We start from the raw sequence: 19,953 nt of genomic DNA, 5'->3' as shown, positions 1-19,953 counted from the left end.
GATTGATTTTGTATCCTGAGACTTTGCTGAAGTTGCTTATCAGCTTAAGGAGATTTTGGGCTGAGACATTGGGGTTTTGTAGATATACAATGATGTCATCTGCAAACAGGGGCAATTTGACTTCCTGTTTTCCTAATTGAATACCCTTTATTTCCTTCTCTTGCCTAATTGCCCTGGCCAGAACTTCCAACATTATGTTGAATAGGAGTGGTGAGAGAGGGCATCGCTGTCTTGTGCCAGTTTTTAAAGGGAATGCTTCCAGTTTTTGCCCATTCAGTATGATATTGGCTATGGGTTTGTCATAGATAGCTCTTATTATTATGGTATACGTCCCATCAGTACTTAATTTCTTGAGAGTTTTTAGCATGAAAGTTGTTGAATTTTGTCAAAGGCCTTTTCTGCATCTATTCAGATAATCATATGGTTTTTGTCTTTGGTTCTGTTTATATGCTGGATTACATTTATTGATTTGCGTATATTGAACCAGACTTGCATCCCAGGGATGAAGCCCACTTGATCATGGTGGATAAGCTTTTTGATGTGCTGCTGGATTCGGTTTGCCAGAATTTTATTGAGGATTTTTTGCGTCAATATTCATCAGGTATATTGGTCTCAAATTCTCTTTTTTTGTTGTGTCTCTGCCAGGCTTTGGTATCAGGATGATGCTGGCCTCATAAAATGAGTTAGGGAGGATTCCCTCTTTTTCTATTGATTGGAATAGTTTCAGAAGGAATGCTACCAGCTCCTCCTTGTACCTCTGGTAGAATTCGGCTGTGAACCCGTGTGGTCCTGGACTTTTTTTGGTTGGTAAGCTATTGATTATTGCCACAATTTCAGCTCCTGTTATTGGTCTATTCAGAGATTCAACTTCTTCCTTGTTTAGTCTTGGGAGGGTGTATTTGTTGAGGAATTCATCCATTTCTTCTAGATTTTCTAGTTTATTTGCATAGAGGTGTTTGTGATATTATCTGATGGTAGTTTGTATTTCTGTGGGATCGGTGGTGATATCCCCTTTATCATTTTTTATTGCATCTATTTGATTCTTCTCTCTTTTTTTCTTTATTAATCTTGCTGGCAGTCTTTCAATTTTGTTGATCCTTTCAAAAAACCAGCTCCTGGATTCATTAATGTTTTGAAGCATTTTTTGTGTCTCTATTTCCTTCAGTTCTGCTCTAATTTTAGTTATTTCTTGCCTTCTGCTAGCTTTTGAATGTGTTTGCTCTTGCTTCTCTAGCTCTTTTGATTGTGATGTTAGGGTGTCAATTTTAGATCTTTCCTGCTTTCTCTTGTGGGCATTTAGTGCTATAAATTTCCCTCTACACACTCCTTTGAATGCGTCCCAGAGATTCTGGTATGTTGTGTCTTTGTTCTCGTTGGTTTCAAAGAACATCTTTATTTCTGCCTTCATTTCCTTATGTACCCAGTAGTCATTCAGGAGCAGGTTGTTCAGTTTCCATGTAATTGTGTGGTTTTGAGTGACTTTCTTAATCCTCAGTTCTAGTTTGATTGCACCGTGGTCTGAGAGACAGTTTGTTATGATTTCTGTTCTTTTACATTTGCTGAGGAGAGCTTTACTTCCAACTCTGTGGTCAATTTTGGAATAGGTGTGGTGTGGTGCAGAAAAAAATGTATATTTTGTTGATTTGGAGTGGAAAGTTCTTTTGATGTCTATTAGATCCGCTTGGTGCAGAGCTGAGTTCAATTCCTGGATATCCTTGTTGACGTTCTGTCTCCTTGATCTGTCTAATGTTGGCAGTGAGGTGTTAAAATCTCCCATTATTATTGTGTGGGAGTATAAGTTTCTTTGTATGTCTCTAAGGACTTGCTTTATGAATCTGGGTGCTCCTGTATTGGGTGCATATATATGTAGGATAGTTAGCTCTTCTTGTTGAATTGATCCCTTTACCATTATGTAATGGCCTTCTTTGTCTCTTTTGATCTTTTTTCGTTTAAAGTCTGTTTTATCAGAGACTAGGATTGCAACCTCTGCCTTTTTTTGTTTTCCATTTGCTTGGTAGATCTTCCTCCATCCCTTTATTTTGAGCCTATGTGTTTCTCTGCACGTGAGATGGGTTTCCTGAATACAGCTCACTGATGGGTCTTGACTCTATGAAATTTGCCAGTCTCTGTCTTTTAATTGCAGCATTTAACCCATTTACATTTAAGGTTAATATTACTATGTGTTAATTTTGATCCTGTCATTATGATGTTAGCTGGATATTTTGCTCAATAGTTGATGCAGTTTCTTCCTAGCCTTGATGGTCTTTACAATTTGGCATGTTTCTGCAGTGGCTGGTACCGGTTGTTCTTTTCCATGTTTAGTGCTTCCTTCAGGAGCTCTTTTAGGGCAGGCCTGGTGGTGACAATATCTCTCAGCATTTGCTTGTCTGTAAAGTATTTTATTTCTCCTTCACTTATGAAGCTTAGTTTGGCTGTATATGAAATTCTAGGTGGAAAATTCTTTTCTTTAAGAACGTTGAATATTGGACCCCGCTCTATTCCGGCTTGTAGAGTTTCTGCCAAGAGATCAGCTGTTATTCTGATGGGTTTCCCTTTGTGGGTAACCTGACCTTTCTCTCTGACTTCCTTAAACATTTTTTCCTTCATTTCAACTTTGGTGAATCTGACAGTTATGTGCCTTGGAGTTGCCCCTCTCGAGGAGTATCTTTGTGGTGTTCTCTGTAATTCCTGAATCTGAATGTTGGCCTGCCTTGCTAGATTGGGGAAGTTCTGGATAATTTCCTGCAGAATGTTTTCCAACTTGGTTCCATTCTCCCCATCACTTTCAGGTACACCAATTAGACGTAGATTTGGTCTTTTCACATAGTCCCATATTTTTTGGAGGCTTTGTTCATTTCTTTTTATTCTTTTTTCTCTAAACTTCTCTTCTTGCTTCCTTTCATTCATTTGATCTTCCATCACTGACACCCTTTCTTCTAGTTGATCGATTCGGCTACTGAGGCTTGTGCTTTCATCATGTAGTTCTCATGCCATGGTTTTCAGCTCCATCAGGTCCTTTAAGGATTTCTCTGCATTGGTTATTCTAGTTGGCCATTCATTTAATCTTTTTTCAAGGTTTTTAACTTCTTTGTCATTGGTTCGATCTTCCTCCTTTAGCTCAGAGATGTTTGATCATCTGAAGCCTTCTTCTCTCAACTCATCAAAGTAATCCTCTGTCCAGCTTTGTTCCGTTGCTGGTGAGGAGCTGCGCTCTTTTGGAGGAGGAGAGGCACTCTGATTTTTTGTATTTTGAGTTTTTCTGCTCTGTTTTTTCCCCATCTTTGTGGTTTTACCTACCTTTGATCTTTGATGATGGTGACGTACAGATGGGGTTTTGGTGTGGATCTCCTTTCTGTTTGTTAGTTATCCTTTCAACAGTCAGGACCCTCAGCTGCATGTCTGTTGAAGTTTGCCAGAGGTCCATTCCAGACCCTGTTTGCCTGGGTGTCAGCAGTGGAGGCTGCAGAACAGCGAATATTGATGAACAGCAAATTATGCTGCCTGATCATTCCTCTGGAAGTTTTGTCTCAGAGGAGTACTTGGCCGTGTGAGGTGTCAGTCTGCCCCCACTGGGGGTGCCTCCCTGTTAGGCTTCTTGGGGGTCAAGGACCCACATGAGGAGGCAATCTGTCCATTCTCTGATCTCAGGCTGTGTGCTGGGGGAACGACTACACTTCAAAGCTGTCAGACAGGGACATTTAAGTCTGCAGAGGTTTCTGCTACCTTTTGTTTGGCTATGCCCTGCCCCCAGAGACGGAGTCTACAGAGGCAGGCAGGCCTCCTTGACCTGCAGTGGGCTCCACCCAGTTTGAGCTTCCTGGCCGCTTTGTTTACCTACTCAAGCCTCAGCAATGATAGGTGCCCCTCCCTGAGCCTCGCTGCTGCCTTGCAGTTTGATCTCAGACTGCTGTGTTAGCAATGAGTGAGGCTCCGTGCGCATAGGACCCTCCGAGCCAGGCGCGGGATATAATCTCCTGGTGTGCCATTGCTAAGACTGTTGGAAAAGCGCAGTATTAGGGTGGGAGTGACCTGATTTTCCAGGTGCCATCTGTCCTTGGCTAGGAAAGGGGATTCCCTTACCCCTTGCACTTCCTGGGTGAGGGGATGCCTCGCCCTGCTTAGGCTCAGGCTCGCTGCATTGCACCGACTGTCCTGCACCCACTGTCCAACAATCCCTAGTGAGATGAACCTGGTACCTCAGTTGGAAATGCAGAAATCATTCGTCTTCTGCCTCTCTCACGCTGGGAGCTGTAGACTGGATCTGTTCCTATTCAGCCATCTTGGCTCCACCGCATGGAACAACTTCTTATCAATCCCTTTTGCATGGGAGGGGTGTTAGGGGATAGGGGCTGAGCAGAATGGGAAGGTCTGCAAAGGGTGTTTCTGGAGGCTGAGACCTGTGAGCCCAACCTCACCCCTTCCTGTCTTTAGCCCTTTCTCTGTGATGGCCATGCAGACACCCTGTGCTCCACCTGCCTAGGGTGTGGGCCAAAACTGGGCTGGAAGATGTGCTGCCTGCAGTCCTCAGGGTGGCCCTATGGCTGGCTGTTCAGACACCTGCCCATGGTCCACTGTGTGCCTGCCCTGTGTGGGGCATGGGACATGTGCACAGGCACCACCCACGGCCTCCTCTAGTGACACTCAGTGTATTTCTACAGGGCCTGGTGTGAGGAGGGCTCAGAAAATACTTTAGGGCTCACTGCAGCAGGGCCCAGGATGGACACTGCTCCAACGCCCCATTTGGAAGAGGACTCTCCTGAATTATGGAGATCCAGTCTCTCCAGAGGGTTGTGATCCAGGCACAGGTACAGTGGCTGCACCATGCCATGGTCATGCAGCAGGCCAATGATTGTGAGCCCCTCCTTCCAGTGCTTTGGTCCTAGGGTTGCCCCCATGGTAACTAAATTGTCTGACTTCCCATCTGAGGACCTAAACCTTGCTGGTCAGGGGGCACTGGGACTCTGAGGCCTGTGTCCCCCACTGTCATGTGGGCCTGGTCTCTGTGATATTTGGGTTTTTGGGACTTTGGAGAGTGGGAGGCAGACGAGTTCATGACCAGTCTTTTGGATTCGGAGCCAGAAAGCCTGGGTGCTCAATACAGACAATGTCAGGAGGATGTGGCCTTCCTGCCGCCTAGCATCCTTTTCCCTTCTTGAGATGGGCCCAGCTGCCCTCTGAGCAGATTCTTCACTCATTCCCCGGCCCCTCCAGCAGGGGCAGTGGGGGCAGCGGGCCCTGCCCCCACTTCCTGGGCAGAGGCCTTGACTACGCCAGTGCAACTGCCTGCTTCAGGTCCCTGGCTGGCCGACAAGATCTGCCAGGTCTTTTGCTGTTCCTTAGGGGCCTGGAGGCTGGGTAGGGCGGGGCTGAGACCAGCCACCTTCTTGCTGCCATTGGAGCTGAGATGGAATCCAAGATAGCTAAGTAGGAAGGGAAGAGCTGGTGGGTGCTCATGGCTTCATGGAGCCCTGTGGTATCCACATCTGCCCTAGATCCTTCCTGCCTATGTACATTGGTACAGCTTGGCTTAAGCTGGTTTGGGTTGTAGTTTCTGTCATTTGCAATTCCAACAATTGTAGCAGATGTACCCTCTGAGCCTCAGCTTCCACCCTTCATGCCTTGGGGAGAGGCTTTTCCTTGATTGGCAGCACCAATGGACAAGCCAAACCTCACCCAGGCCAACCCTCCCTGGGGTGGAAAATTCCTGCTGACACCAGCCTCCCTGGGGTGGTCCCACAAGAAGGAGGCCACCAACTGCCTGAGTCCTGGGCTGTGCCTGAGCCCTGGTGATTCAGGTATTGAGTGGTTCTGTCTGGGGGCAGCCCTGGTCTTGCTAGAGGCAGTGTGGCCACAGCTAAGAGGTTCGGAGAGGCAACCAGGGCTGAATCCTAGACAGATTGAACATGAGTCTGTAGTCCACTCACCACACAGCAGTGGCTCACTTAAACTTGGATGACAATAGCAGCTACCTGTCGGGGCCCAGGAAGACACTGCCCAGGTGTGGCCCTTCTCCTTCCCTGGGTAGAAGGTGTTGGGGATCTCTGTCCACTGAGGTCCTTGATTTTCACACCTGGGAGGTGAAGTTCCCAACACAGGGGAACAGAACCCCTTCAGGGTCCATGTGGTGCCTGGGCCTTACTCACATCCTCCTGGGAGCAGCCTGGGGCTCAGGGCTTTGAGAGCCAGTGGAGAAGAGTAATTAATACCCCAGGCCTAGGGAGATGCAACGCCTAAACAGGGTGCACTGGATGGCAAAAGTCCATTCTATTTTGTGGCGTCAAGACTAGAAGGGTCAGCCTGGCTGATGCTGTAGCCCATTCATCCTCTCCCTCAGCCCTGGCCCCACTGTCCATGGCCACAGGCTTCAGCTTATGGAGCTCCTCCTGGGAAGTTCCCTATCAGGATCTCATCCTTTAGGCACCTGGAAATCAAGGCCACCCACACAGCCCCAGGGCCCCGGGCTCACTGGACCCCAAGAGATTCAGAGCTATGGGACAGGCAGCCAGACAGAAAAGGGGCTCAACCTGGCTGTGGATCTCCTGGGAGCTGAGACGTGTTGGGACACACGCAGGCTGGGCGGGAACTGGAGTCTTGGGCTGCTGGGCCTCCCGCCCCCAGGGTGTGAGCTCAGCACACACTTCATGGCTCTTGTCCACACAGGAGCACTGGCTCAGATTCCTCCCAATGGAGCAGCAGGAAAATCTCTCTCAGCAGGGTCCAAGGCACGACCCCCAAAGAGGCTGCCTCCAGAAACTGCTGAGAAATGAGGTCCAGGGACCCTCAGCCCTGACTGGCACTGTCAGAGGAAAGTCAAGGCCGGGCTAAGACCCCCGTCCCCTTCCCTCAAGGGTGGGCATGAGACCCCATCTCTCCTTGCCTCCGTTTCCTCACCTGTAGAGTGGCTATGAGGAGTAAATTACTTTATCTGCATGGGCTGAGCAGTTCGGAGGCACTGAGCTCTTGTGATGTGGATGTTCTTGTTGAAGGAAAGGCTTTTACCATGGCCACTGCTGCAGGACCCTCAGCGTCCCCATACACCATCCTTCCAGAAAGATCAACTCTGGCCATATCTCAGCACCAGACACCCCAAAGGGCCTGCCCAGTGGGACCTAGAGTCACACTCCCACCATGCATGACAAGGGACCCTCTTTGAGAAGACCTTGGTCAATGTAGCAGGGGGGTCAGGATGCAGTGACTGGGGGAAGATGATGGCTGGGGCACCTCTGTTCAAGAAGGCGTCCTTTGTCCATCTGCAGCAGGGTCATATCACTGTCATGAGTGGACCCTGTGCAGAGCTGGCATGCCCAGTCCTCACAGGAGCTTCCCCTAGCTATAGTGAACCTTGGCCAGCTTGCCTTAAGCATGCACTCACCTCGACCAACTGGGGGGACCTCATGGGTGCTTGATTAGGAGCCCACCTTGCATGTGACCCCCAGCCTCTGACAAAGGATGAGGCTGCTCTGGTGCAGAGGGAGGAGGGAGGACGTGCCCCCAGGATGGCCACAAACAAAGCTCTTGGCAGGACATCCCCACCCAAGGTAGCAATTCAGCAGGCAATTGAGGGCCCAGGTGTGGATATTTTTAGTCTGTGACCTGCCATCCACTCTTGTCTGGGTGTTAATGTCCAAATGTTTTACAAGTATATTACCAGAAAGAATTAATCCTGAGAGGCAGCCATTTGTGGGAAGGTGTTAGAAAAATGTTGCTTTTCATCCCTTCATCCTTACCATGCACAGAGGGCCGGGAAAACTGGCTTCTGAAGCTCTGGCAGGGTGTAGGCTGAGGAGGAACCTAGTGGACCCCCCAAACCATCCTGCTGCAGGAGCTGCTTCCTTGCATGGAGGGCCCAGAGTAAGCAGCACGGACGCTAGAGCTTTTGGAACTCCTGCCGCAGTGGGTGCCAGACAGAAGGTCTCCTCTCTATCTCTCTTGGAGGGTGATCCAGCAGCAGCCAGGGCAGGGGTTGCTGCCCTTCATCAAAATGTGCTGGAACCCCCCTTTAGGAATTGGCTAAAGGAGAGCTGTCTGTCCTGTCCCTGCTAGAGAAGGGCTGGCCATGAAGGGGCTGACCAGACACAGAGACTCCTGGAGAGGCACAGGGCCTGTCACCAAGATGAACAATCTCTGGGGATTGTGTCTCTGGGGACTGGCTGTGTGGGTGGACGTGTGAGCTGCCCCAATATGCCACCCAGAAAGTGGAAATGGCCCTGGAAAGCGGTAGCAGGGAAGCCCTTCCCTGGTGGCTTATTCTCCACCTGCCTCCCTCTGCTCCTGGCAGCCTTGCCCCATCTCGATTTTCAACCCCACCTGTGTCTGCCTGGAGGGTGCCATGGCTAGCTTTAGTATTTTCTTCTGCAGCTCAGTGATGGGCTCCAGCAACCCTCACCATGCCTCAGAACCTGAGACCCTTAGGGAAGGACAGGACATGCTGCAAACACAAACCCAGTGTGAGAGGGTCCTCAGGCCACAGAGGTCACAGGTAGGCGTCTACAGACTCCAATTCTGATTTCCTGACCAGGATCCAACCATCAGCATGCTCTTTAACCTTATTAAGTCTTGCTGTTCCCATCTGTGACATAGGGAAGGCACCCACCTCAGAGGTTTTGTGTAGCAACAAATGAATACGATTAAAGTGCCTTTCCTGGTGCTACACATAAAGCCAGGCATGAGTCCTCGTGCAGCTGCCCCCCATGTCCAGGTCCCAGAGGGTAGACTGGACCCTGACACTGGGCCAGGGCTCAACAATGTCTGGATGCCAGGCCCCCCTGGAAATCCTGAGACCCTGGCCTGGGCCTGGACAGAAGGTGTTGCTGCGGCATTTGGAGATGACCCCATGGGTGAGGACTGGGTTCTGTGTGGCCCTGTGAAGGGGTGCACCCTAAGGTGGGGCTTGGGCACCCAGGCTGAGAGGGTACAGGATGGACGGGCCGGCAGGTGAGATACAAGGCCACTCTCCATGCTTCGAACAAACCCCTCACCCTCCATCTGCAGACTCAGCTCCGCATATTTAAGACACTAACGGGCCCTTACTTAAAAAATGATATTTTGCTTGCACACTCAGAGTTTTCATCTGACATCAGTAGGGATTCAAAAATCTCTTATTTGGAAACAGCACGTAGGGGAAGCAATGTTGAAAATTTGTCATTGTTCAACAACCTACACATCCTCTGGGAGTTATTGTTTTAAAATGCAACATGTACTGTTAGTTTAAATCATCCCAACTGTGATAACACTCTTTAAATCTTCAGTAAACCTTCGCATTTGAACCACTTGCAGATGAGAGTAAATCTATTAGGTGAGAGGAGAGTCAGCACTCAGTGGAGGTGAAATAAAATGAAGTAACAAAAACCTAGATTGTGGGCTAACACCTCCCACCATCCCCCTCAGAATGTGGCAGCTGAACAAGGAGACATGGCAGGTCTGGCCACAGTGCCCAGTGGGGCTTCCCACCCTAGCTTTTAGGATACTGGACACTTGGGGCCAGTGTCCACCTGGGGCCTAGGGGTAAACCTAAGATCAGTGTCCACCTGTGGCCTAGGGGTCAACCTAAGACCTGTATTTCCCCTGGGACCTGATGTCCACCTGAAGACTGGAGTTCACCTGTGGCCTACTGTCCACCTGGGGCCTGAGGTCACTAGGGGCCTAGGTATCTTTCTGGGGCCTGGTGCCCACTTGTCCCTGATTTCTACCTGGATCCTGGGTATCCACCTGGAGCCATATACCATGAGCCTGGTTACCTTCCTGTGGCCCGGTGTCCATCTGGGGCCTGAGAGTCAACCCGGGGCCTAATGTACACCTGCAGTTCCGTGTTCACCTGGGGCCCGAGTTCTTGAGGAGCCTGGTCTTTACCTGGGGCCTGTATCTGTGTATGTGTGTGTGTAATCTCACTTCCTATATAGTTTTGAAAAATAACTCTCTGGGTTTTTTTTTTTCTTATCATTGTTCTTATGCAGGTAAATTTCAAGTAAATGGACACATTGATTTGTTTCTGTCTTCTCATTTTTTCTTATCATCGTGCTTCATTTGCTTTATTATTTCTGTTCATCACCATTTGAAGGGTCAATCACAGGATACCAAAAATGACTTTATAAGGAACAGTGGTAAAGAAAAATTGACCAGAAAATATGAAAATCTGTAACATAAATATAATTAAAAGTGTAACTTTGAAATTTTAATTTAAACAAATAGGATAGGGAAAATAGGTGGAAAATTAATTTTAATTAGTTCTTTAGTTAACTAGTACCGAAATATTGAAAGACAAAAGTAAAAAAGCTGAAAAAAGTATAAATAACATGGTCAATAAGCTTTATCTAAAAGTACACAAATGTAAATTCAACAAAAAAACATAAATTTAGTCATGTTTTCAAATGTAGGTCATGAATTAGACAACCAAGGAGTAATCAGTGCATTCCAAATAATCAACATCATATTGTATTCCTCAAAGCCAGCACCAATTGGAGGTATATTTCTAACTTTAAGTATGTTTTTTAGAAAAAACTGAAAATCTAATAAAACAACTAAATCATCCACCTGAAAACCTAGAAAAAGCACATAAGTAAACAAAAAGCATAACAAATTTAATATAAACTACTTAAAGAAATAACAGAAGACAAAAGATTAAAATAAAATAATTTTTGATATTAGCAGCAACACCACTTAAGAACATAAGGCACATAAATGAAACACAGAATTTTGAAAAAGATATTACTAGAGACGTAACAGAGATAAAAAAATTTGGTCTTAAAATAGCAAGAAAAAATGTTTATCCCTGTTCCTTTCACAAATTCCTCCAAACTATCAAACATACACAGAAAGAAACAAATAAGAACAAATAGAAAATAGAAAAGCACAACAAACCAGACCTGTTCATTTCACACTCTCCTATTAGGTTGGTGTAAAAGTTATTCTGGTTTTTGCCATTAAAAGTAATGTGAAAAACTGCAATTACTTTTGCACCAACCCAATAATCTTTTGCTTATGATTTGCCTTTTTCTGCATATGGGACTGCGGAGAGCACACACCAGCCATGACAATCCAAGTATTCAATTTCCATATGTGCATTATGACTGGCATGTGTTTGTGGGTGGTGGAGGTACAGAGCGTTGGCACAATTTGCTATGTAGGGGATGCTCTTAGACATCCAGATAGAGTTACCAGGCAGTAGCCCATCACATCTCTGAGTCTAGAGGTCTGAGAACAGGGTGGGTGGGAGAATATAGCGAGAACTCTGTGAGGAATTAGAGGTATGGGGGTTACACCCATGACCTATGTGTAGCCGGCAAGTCCTATTCAATGTGCTGAGTTTTAGAGAAAGGCTCAGACAAGGGACCAGAGCATGTGCAGGGGATTCCACAAGCTCCTCAGGGTTCGGCTTGGGCCAGGGCCTTGCCCAGCACAGCCTTCAAAGGACAGAACTGGGGTCCTGCAGTCCACCTCTGTGGGCACCTGGAACTAGGACAGTCCCACTTACCCTAGTGTAGACAGGGGCTACAGGAAAATAACCCTCCGTTTTCTCTTGTATATAATGTGAGGTGCTTAGAGCAAGAAACCACAGGGTTCCACATGCTCAGAAAGTGTCTGTTGACCTTGATTTTTTATGAATGATCCCATTTGTGCTGAGACACTTGGAAAAAGCTATTCACTCCTGGGGGTCCTTCAGAGCAGAGAGAGGCTTGGAGGTTTGAGTGAATTATTTGGGATAGGAAAGAATGTGCCCAGGCACTGGACCCTGTGTCAAAAGTCTCAGAACAAGATCAAACCTCATTTGGAAGTTGGGGGAAATTGCTGCCCTGGCTGAGGTGAGGATGCCTCAAGAGTGAACTGCACACCCCAGGAGCTGGAGGCAAAGAGGGGACAAGAGAGGCTGCTGAGGTCCTTCTTACTGCCCCTGGAGCCTGCGGATCTGCTCCTTTGCATCCTGGGACCCTGGAGAGCCACCAACTTGATGAGGACTCCTAAATGCAGCCTGAGGCTGCAGTGCTGATGCTGGCTGGGTGGGTGGAGGACAGCCTCCTGTGTTCCTGGCGCCCACTGAGCTTTGCTCTGCATCTGGGGCCAGGGGAGTCATGCTGAGGTCATGCATTTCCTGTTCTTGTGAATAATCTCCACATTATGAGGTGGTCAGAAGCAGGAAAGAGCATTTGTCATCCTCCCATTTATTCACTCAGCAACTCTGCCCTTAGCATTAGTCCTGTGTGCCAGGTGCCCTGGTGGGCCCAGCATATGGTACTGAAAATGATCTCGTGGTCCCTGACCCCTAGAGGCTAACAGTCTGAAGACAGGTAGACATGAAGCCCCAAGTTGATACCTAGGTGCCTGGTGAACATCAGGCCGCAGATGGACACCCTGGCCAGAGGTAGACATCAGGTCCCAAATGGAAACTCGGCCCAAGGTGGATATCTTGCCACAGTTGAATAGCTAGTCCCAGGTGGACATCAGCCTCCAGGTTGACATCAGTCCGCAAGAGGATATCTAGGCCCCAGGTGGATACACACTGCATACTTGTAAATTGTCAAGATTGCTTTTTTAAAGCAACAGAGAGTCATCATAGAGCATGATAACTTTTACTAGATTTTGAATATTCCTAAACTCCATGAGAAATCATAGTAAATATTTTTAAAATCAGGGTGTATATGAAATGAGTATTTTTAAATTTATCTTTCATGTTTAAGGATTTGGAATGAAATGTTACAAAAGCTATCTGTGTTATTTGTAGAAAATGTAGACAATGAAAAAATCAGAGGGCAAAAATATCTATGTTTTTTGGCTATGGGATAATCACTGCTATAACACATTCCTTCTAACCTTATTGCCATAGATTTTTTACAATTAATATTGATTTTATGTCACATAGTTCATTACATATGTAATGGAGTATTACTTGTTCATTAGTAAATCACAAAGAGTTTGACTGTATGTATATTTAAAAAGGCAAAAGAGAGAGATAAATTTACATAATTCAGGTTTTTCCACTTAGCATTTTATCAATAAATATATGTGATTGAGGGCAGACGAATGAGAGAGTTGGTTCTGCATTTACTTCGGATGGCCTCATGCCCTATGTGCTTATCACTAAATATGATTCTATTGTAAACCATTTGGATTTATTTTTAAATATGTCCTTAAAGGAACAAAAACATCTACCTTTGATGTAAAGCAAATAAACAACAAGAATCTGTTCTAATGCTAGAGCAAAAGCAAACTGAGGATGATTGTAAAATTACATATATGAACACATCACTTTAGAGGCCACTTAATTTTTTTCCAAGGGGATATTTGACTATATTTCACTTGCGTCTTATTTAATGATTTTATAATTTAAACCCTAAATTATAAATCTAGAATTTAGAAAGTATATTTCCTCACTGGATTACATTTTTGGAAATATTATTTTATATGTGCACAAATATTACAAAATCACTGTAGACACCTGAAAACTATATTATCTTTTAAAGGCAATATTCTACATTAAACTGGTATAACAAAATTGTTTGGTGCATTTTGTCCAGTACATTTTGTATAAATTACATATTTAACCTTTTTTTATTCAGCAAATAATTTTTGAGTATCTACTAAGTGCTAGGTTCTGCATTACCAACTGACTTTAAAGAGTGAAATAACAGACATGGTCCCAGACAATAAAAATTAACATTAGGTCACCTATTTATATATTTTAAAATGGTAATTATGAAAACTTTTTGAGATTTTTAACTAGATAACATTATAATAACATACTTGATGTTGTTAATATTTGCCAGTGAGCAAAAAAGAAAATAAAAAGATGGTTTAATTCATTCAATATACACTTTAAAATTGCAGAAAATAGTCAAGTTTCTCTGCTTTGCAGTTGAATGTCTATGTGTTTTCTCTGCAACTTGGCTTTTGTGGAGTGAGAGAAACAATTATTGTTCCAGCCCAATAAAGGCAGAAGAGTAACAATAAATCTAATATTTTAAATGCTTATCAAAAGATAGTAAACATATTATTTCAGAATACTGAGATCAATAAGTTGACCTACAAAAAAAGCCAAACTGACAGTATTACTGAATAAGGAAAGGCCCAAAGAGACAAAATACTTTTTATTTTGTAACCTCGGTATGACACAACTTACCCTAACTATAAAGACCCTAAATTACCAAGATGGGTGCTTATAATATGGAGAGTAAAAAAAGTCATTTCACTTTTAGCTTTTTTATTTCTCTCAGAAGAAAAAGTGTATAAGGAGTTTATAAAGAAGTTGATACTATAAGTGAATACTACAATGACAGCACTTTTCAAGAAAAGACTTTTTTCTCTCTTACAAATATCATGTTAGCAGTATTTGTTTTCTCCAGAAATAATGAGGAAATAAAAACATAAGTATGTGGGTAATCAGTGTAGTTTCTTAAAGAAATGAGTTAGGCAACAGGCTAATAATGTATACTTCACTGGCTTTTGAATGCAAACAATCATATTCTTTATAAGGCACAGATTTTTTTTAAAGAACAAGTATGTGAACCTGAAAAGTAATCACCACTTGGTAGTGACAATATGGATAGGGTGAAGGGCGTCATCAAGAAGCAATGAAAAGATACATTTGCAGTTAAATTTGAAAACCATGATGTTTAATACATATGGTAGTAAAGAATACTTTCTCCTGTTTCAAAATTGTTTTAGAATTTAAGACAGAAGCTAAAATACCTAGGGATAAAGATATGACTATCAAAAATTAAAAATTAAAGGACATTTTGAGTATTATAAGAATGAGAACTTACTACCCAATGAACAGGGGATAATTCATTATGCTCCATAATCCATTGAATTAAAAGACAGGCCCATTACCTGGATAATTTGAAAGTTTAATTTTATTTAAAAGTCTTGTTGCATTCATCAAGCTAAAGGATTAGCTCCCAGAAATATTCGAGGATTGCATATCCCCAACTCTGTAGGAAGTATAGAAAGAATGTTATAAGGGCCACCATCTAAACATTATTATGTAAATAATTTAGTACCATTCCATTTGCCTTTGTAGATTTAAAAATGTAAATGGCTTTCTCATATTAGGAAACATCATTTTTCAAAACCCAGATAAACACAGTATATTGCAAGAGAATAATTATTTTCTTTATTAAAAAAGAAATGCTGGATGCTAAGTCCAAAAGACATAAATTATATTAATAACTACTAACATTTTATTCATTAAAATATAAAGGTCAAAGATTTTAAAATGATCTTTAAATGATTAATAACATGTTGATCTCTTTTTCTTCTTTCTGTAAACGTTTTTGAGTCTTAAAAATACTAAACTATACAAGCAATATTAAATAGTATATAAACTTGGATTAAAATATTCAAATTTACTAGAATGTGGACATTGGCAAGAATGAAAATAAACAGAAGCATAAAGCAGCAGATATAAAATTAAGAAAGCAACTAAGAGTGTTTAAAGTACATATTCATCTGTAGTCTAATGTCTACCATAAACAATGAGTCTTCTCAGTAAAACACAAATTGTTCCTGAAGGGAAAAAGCATGTTATATTAGAGAATAGTCAACATAGTTTTTTTTAGTACTAACTTGTGCCTGGAGTATTATTGGTTTTTCGATTATGAACTTATGCACTTGATAATTTTTTCATAAAAAATTGTATTTACAACTCCATTCAAATGCAGTTTTTGGTGATTTTTTTTTTTTTTTTTTGAGACAGAGTTTTGCTCTTTTCACCCAGGCTGGAGTGCAATGGTGCGAACTTGGCTCACAGCAACCTAGCAAACTTTGCCTCCCAGGTTCAGGTGATTCTCTTGCCTCAGCCTCCCGAGTGGTTAGGACCACAAGCATGCACCACCATGCCTGGCTAATTTTGTGTTTTTAGTAGAGACGTGGTTTTGCCATGTTGACCAGGCTGGTCTTGAACTCCTGACCTGAGGTAATCTGCCCACCTTGGCCTCCCAAAGTGCTGGGTGTGGGCAAGAGCCACCATACCCGGCCTCAAAAGCAGTTTTTAAAAGCAAACACAATATAACACCGAAGTTGAAAAATCCATGCTCACCCAAGGATGCCAGGTTTAATAAATTATTTATAGAATACTGCATCAAAAATAAGACAATAACTCAAAATATACCATTAAAGATGTATCCACTCCTACAACTAGAGATAATTAATCTGTCTGATAGAAATGATATTGCAATCAGTTTCAGCATGTCTGAAATCTTTAAGGACAAAAGTGATAAAACATGACTTTATTCTTCATTAGACTCTTAGAACACTTGAAGGAAAATAATTTCTGAAGCACAAAGAACTAAAGAGGTGTAATCTTTCAAAAAGATATTCAGTGTTCAAAATCCAAGAGTGCAATATCAGGCTGGGTGCGGTGGCTTATGCCTGTAATCCCAGCACTTTGGGAGGCCATGATGGGTGGATCCTCTGAGGTCAGGAGTTCGAAACCAGCCTGGACAACAGTGTGAAACCCTGACTGTACTAAAAATACAAAAATTAACCAGGCATGGTGGTGTGCACCTGTAGTCCTAGCTACTTGGGGGGCTGAGACAGGAGAATCGCTTGAACCTGGGAGGTGGAGGTTGCAGTGAACCGAGATCATGCCACCTCACTCCAGCATCAGTAACAGAATGAGAATCCATCTCAAAAAAAAAAAAAGAGTGTAATATCGGTATACACAGATAATATAATGAATGAAACAAATAGAATAATTTGAAGAGGTATCTTGATGAACAAGGAGTCATTAGAAAGGTTGTATTCATGTCTTTGAAGGAAATTGCAATGTGAGAAATTAGTACTTTGACTACTATACTAAAAGTTTATTGCTAACATGTATTGAGTTATTAATGTGTGTTAGGCAGAGTACCACATAATTTACACATGTTATCTCATTTATTGTAGGTAAAACGTAATTTCGAACTCTGGGAGTATAAATGAATTAGATAGAATAAAATTCTATTTAAATGGCCATCAGTAAATCGGTATCTAGGAACAGGGTGATACAGTGCCCAAGTTTTCTATTCTTACTAAATGCTGTGTTTCATTTTCAATGTTTTCTTGGATATTGCTCTTTTTTGGTCATTTTGATTTTTTTTAATTTTAGAAAACTAATAAATTGACTCTTCTTGGTACTGACTCTTGGGTTTCATAGAAGAAAAAGTAATTAAATTCTGTACATTTACCTTTACCTCATTTTTCTCTTTTAAGTTTATTTTAATTGACATATAATAAATGTACATGTTATGGGGTACAGAGTGATATTTTGATATATTTATGCAATGCGTAAAGATCAAGTCAGAGTCATTATCATATCCATTACCTAAATCACGTATTATTTCTTTGCATTGAGAATATTCAAAATCTTTTATTTTAGTTATTTGAAAACACACAATAAATTCCCGTTAACTACAGTCACCCAACAGTGCTGTAGAGAACTAGAACTTCTTCCTTCTCTCCAGCTGTAATTTTGTATGTATTAACCACATTTTTCTTACACTCTTCTTTCTCCTACTCTTTCCAGCATATGGTAACCAAAACTCTACTATCTACTTCTATGAGATTAAAAATTTTAACTTCCATACATAAGTGAGAACATGTAGTTATGTGGTGTTTATGTTTCTATGCTAGGCTTATTTCACCTAACATAATGCCCTCCACTTGCATTCTTGTTGCCACAAATAACACGATTTTGTTCTTTATTATGACTAAGTAATATTCCATTATATATGTATGTCACATTTCTTTATCCATTCATCTGTTGATGGACACTTTTGTTGATTCCATATCTTGGCTATTGTGAATAGTGCTGTAATAAACATGGGGGTGCAGGTAACTCTTTGATATACTGCTTTTCTTTCCTTTAGATATATACTGAAAACCATATGATTAAATTAATAAACACAATAAAAGCGTTTGGCAAAATTAAATATTCTTACATGACAAAAAATCTCTCAACAATTTAGTATAGAAAATATATGCCTTAACACAGAAGGACATAAAGGACAAATCTATAGCTAAGATCACACTGAATGTGGAAAAGGTGAAAGATTTTACTGTGAACAAGAAAAAGATTTTACTGTAACAAGAAAAGGATGCCTATTTTCACCAATCATATTTCACATAGTGAAAGTCTTAGCCACGACAATTAGGCGAGAGAAAGAAATAAAGGACATCTGAATTGGAAAGGAGACAGTCGAATTGTCACAGTTTAAAGATAATGTGATCGTATACACGGAAAAAAATAAGACGCTACCAAAAGCTTCTCAGGGTGATAAATGAAATTAATAAAGTTGCAGGGTATAAATCAAAATACAAAAATCAGTAGCATTTCTATATATTGATAGTAAACTAGCTGAAACAAGAAATTAAGAAAGTAATTCCTTTGACAATAGGTACAAAAATGTACTTAGAAATAAATTTAACCAAGGAAGTAAAAGATTTCTACAACAAAAATGACAAATATTAATGAAAGAAATTAAAGAAAACACAAAAAAGGAAAGACATCCACGTTTATAGATTGAAATAATTAATATTCTTAAAATGACCCACTATCCTATGTGATTTACAAATTTAGTACAATCACTAGCTTGTAGTTTTAAAAGCACCTTTGCTGCATATTCTTAAGATATTCAATGACAATGCCTGGATTTAAGTTTGAGGTATTATATCTATTTTATATTGGGCACAATATAATGTCATCAGAGAGAGCAGTTTTGATTGGTCCTAGGTCATACAGTAATATATACATTGTGATTTATAGACATGCTATCTTTTAATACTCAGGCATTTAGAAAGTTCATTTAGACAAAGTTATAAAAACTTGCCTTCCATTCTGCCTATATCACCTAAAAATCCTAATTTAAGAGGTAATAACATTTTTTATTTGATATACAATTCATCAGCACAATAAAAATCTAACAATTATCATGTGCAGAGTGTGAAAATCTCATCAGATTAAGGAACACAAAGACATCTTTTTCATATTTCGAATGTAAAACTCTTTTAGAAACTTTATTTTTAGAAACAGTTAAGAACATTTTTTCATTAGTTTTTCATGTAAAATTGTGACAACCAGCATGAAACAACTGTTATCACAGAAGCAAGGTATATTCAATTCCAAAACATTAAAACTTTGTAAGTTTTAATATATTTATGTATTATTTATACTTAGATTATAACCCATAATGTACAGATATTATTTTTCCTTCAACTCAAGAATATTCTTAAATAATAAAATTAAAATTAATGGATTATAATTTTTGTTGGTTGGGAGAAAGAACAAGACACACACGTGACAGTGCATCACTTCATCTCATCATTTCATCTCATCATTTCATCTCATTTCATCATTGCATCTCATCATTTTATCTCATCATTTCATCTCATCCCATCTCATCTCATCATTTCATCATATCATCTTATCATTTCATCAAATCTCATCCCATCTCATTTCCATTTCATTTTCATTACTTCATCATTTCATTTCATTTCATCTAATTTCATTTCATTATTTCATTATGTCATTTCATATCATCTCATTTCATTTCATCTCATATTTTTATCTAATCATTTTTCATATGATTTTTCATCTCATTTCATCCTTTCATTTCAGCATTTCATCTCATCATTTCATCTCATCTCATTTCAATTTCATTTCATTATTTCATTTCATCTCATTTCATTATTTCACCTAATTTCATTATTTCATCTCATCTCATCTCATCTCAATTCATCTCATCTCATCTCAATTCATCTCATCTCATCATTTCATCTCATCATTTTTCATCTCATCATTTTTCATCTCATTTAATCTCATTTCGTTTCCTATCATCTCATCATTTCAGCTCATCATTTCATCTCACATCTCTTCATTTCATCATTTCATTTCAACATTTCATGATTTCATCTCATCTCATCTTTCAATTTCATTTCAATATCATAATTCCATTTCATTTCATCTCATTTCATTATTTCATTATT

The sequence above is a fragment of the Pongo pygmaeus genome, chromosome 22, assembly GCF_028885625.2.
Source record: "Pongo pygmaeus isolate AG05252 chromosome 22, NHGRI_mPonPyg2-v2.0_pri, whole genome shotgun sequence".
Taxonomy (NCBI): Eukaryota; Metazoa; Chordata; class Mammalia; order Primates; family Hominidae; genus Pongo; species Pongo pygmaeus.
The sequence above is the reverse complement of the archived record's forward strand: the minus strand, read 5'-3'. Positions refer to the sequence as shown.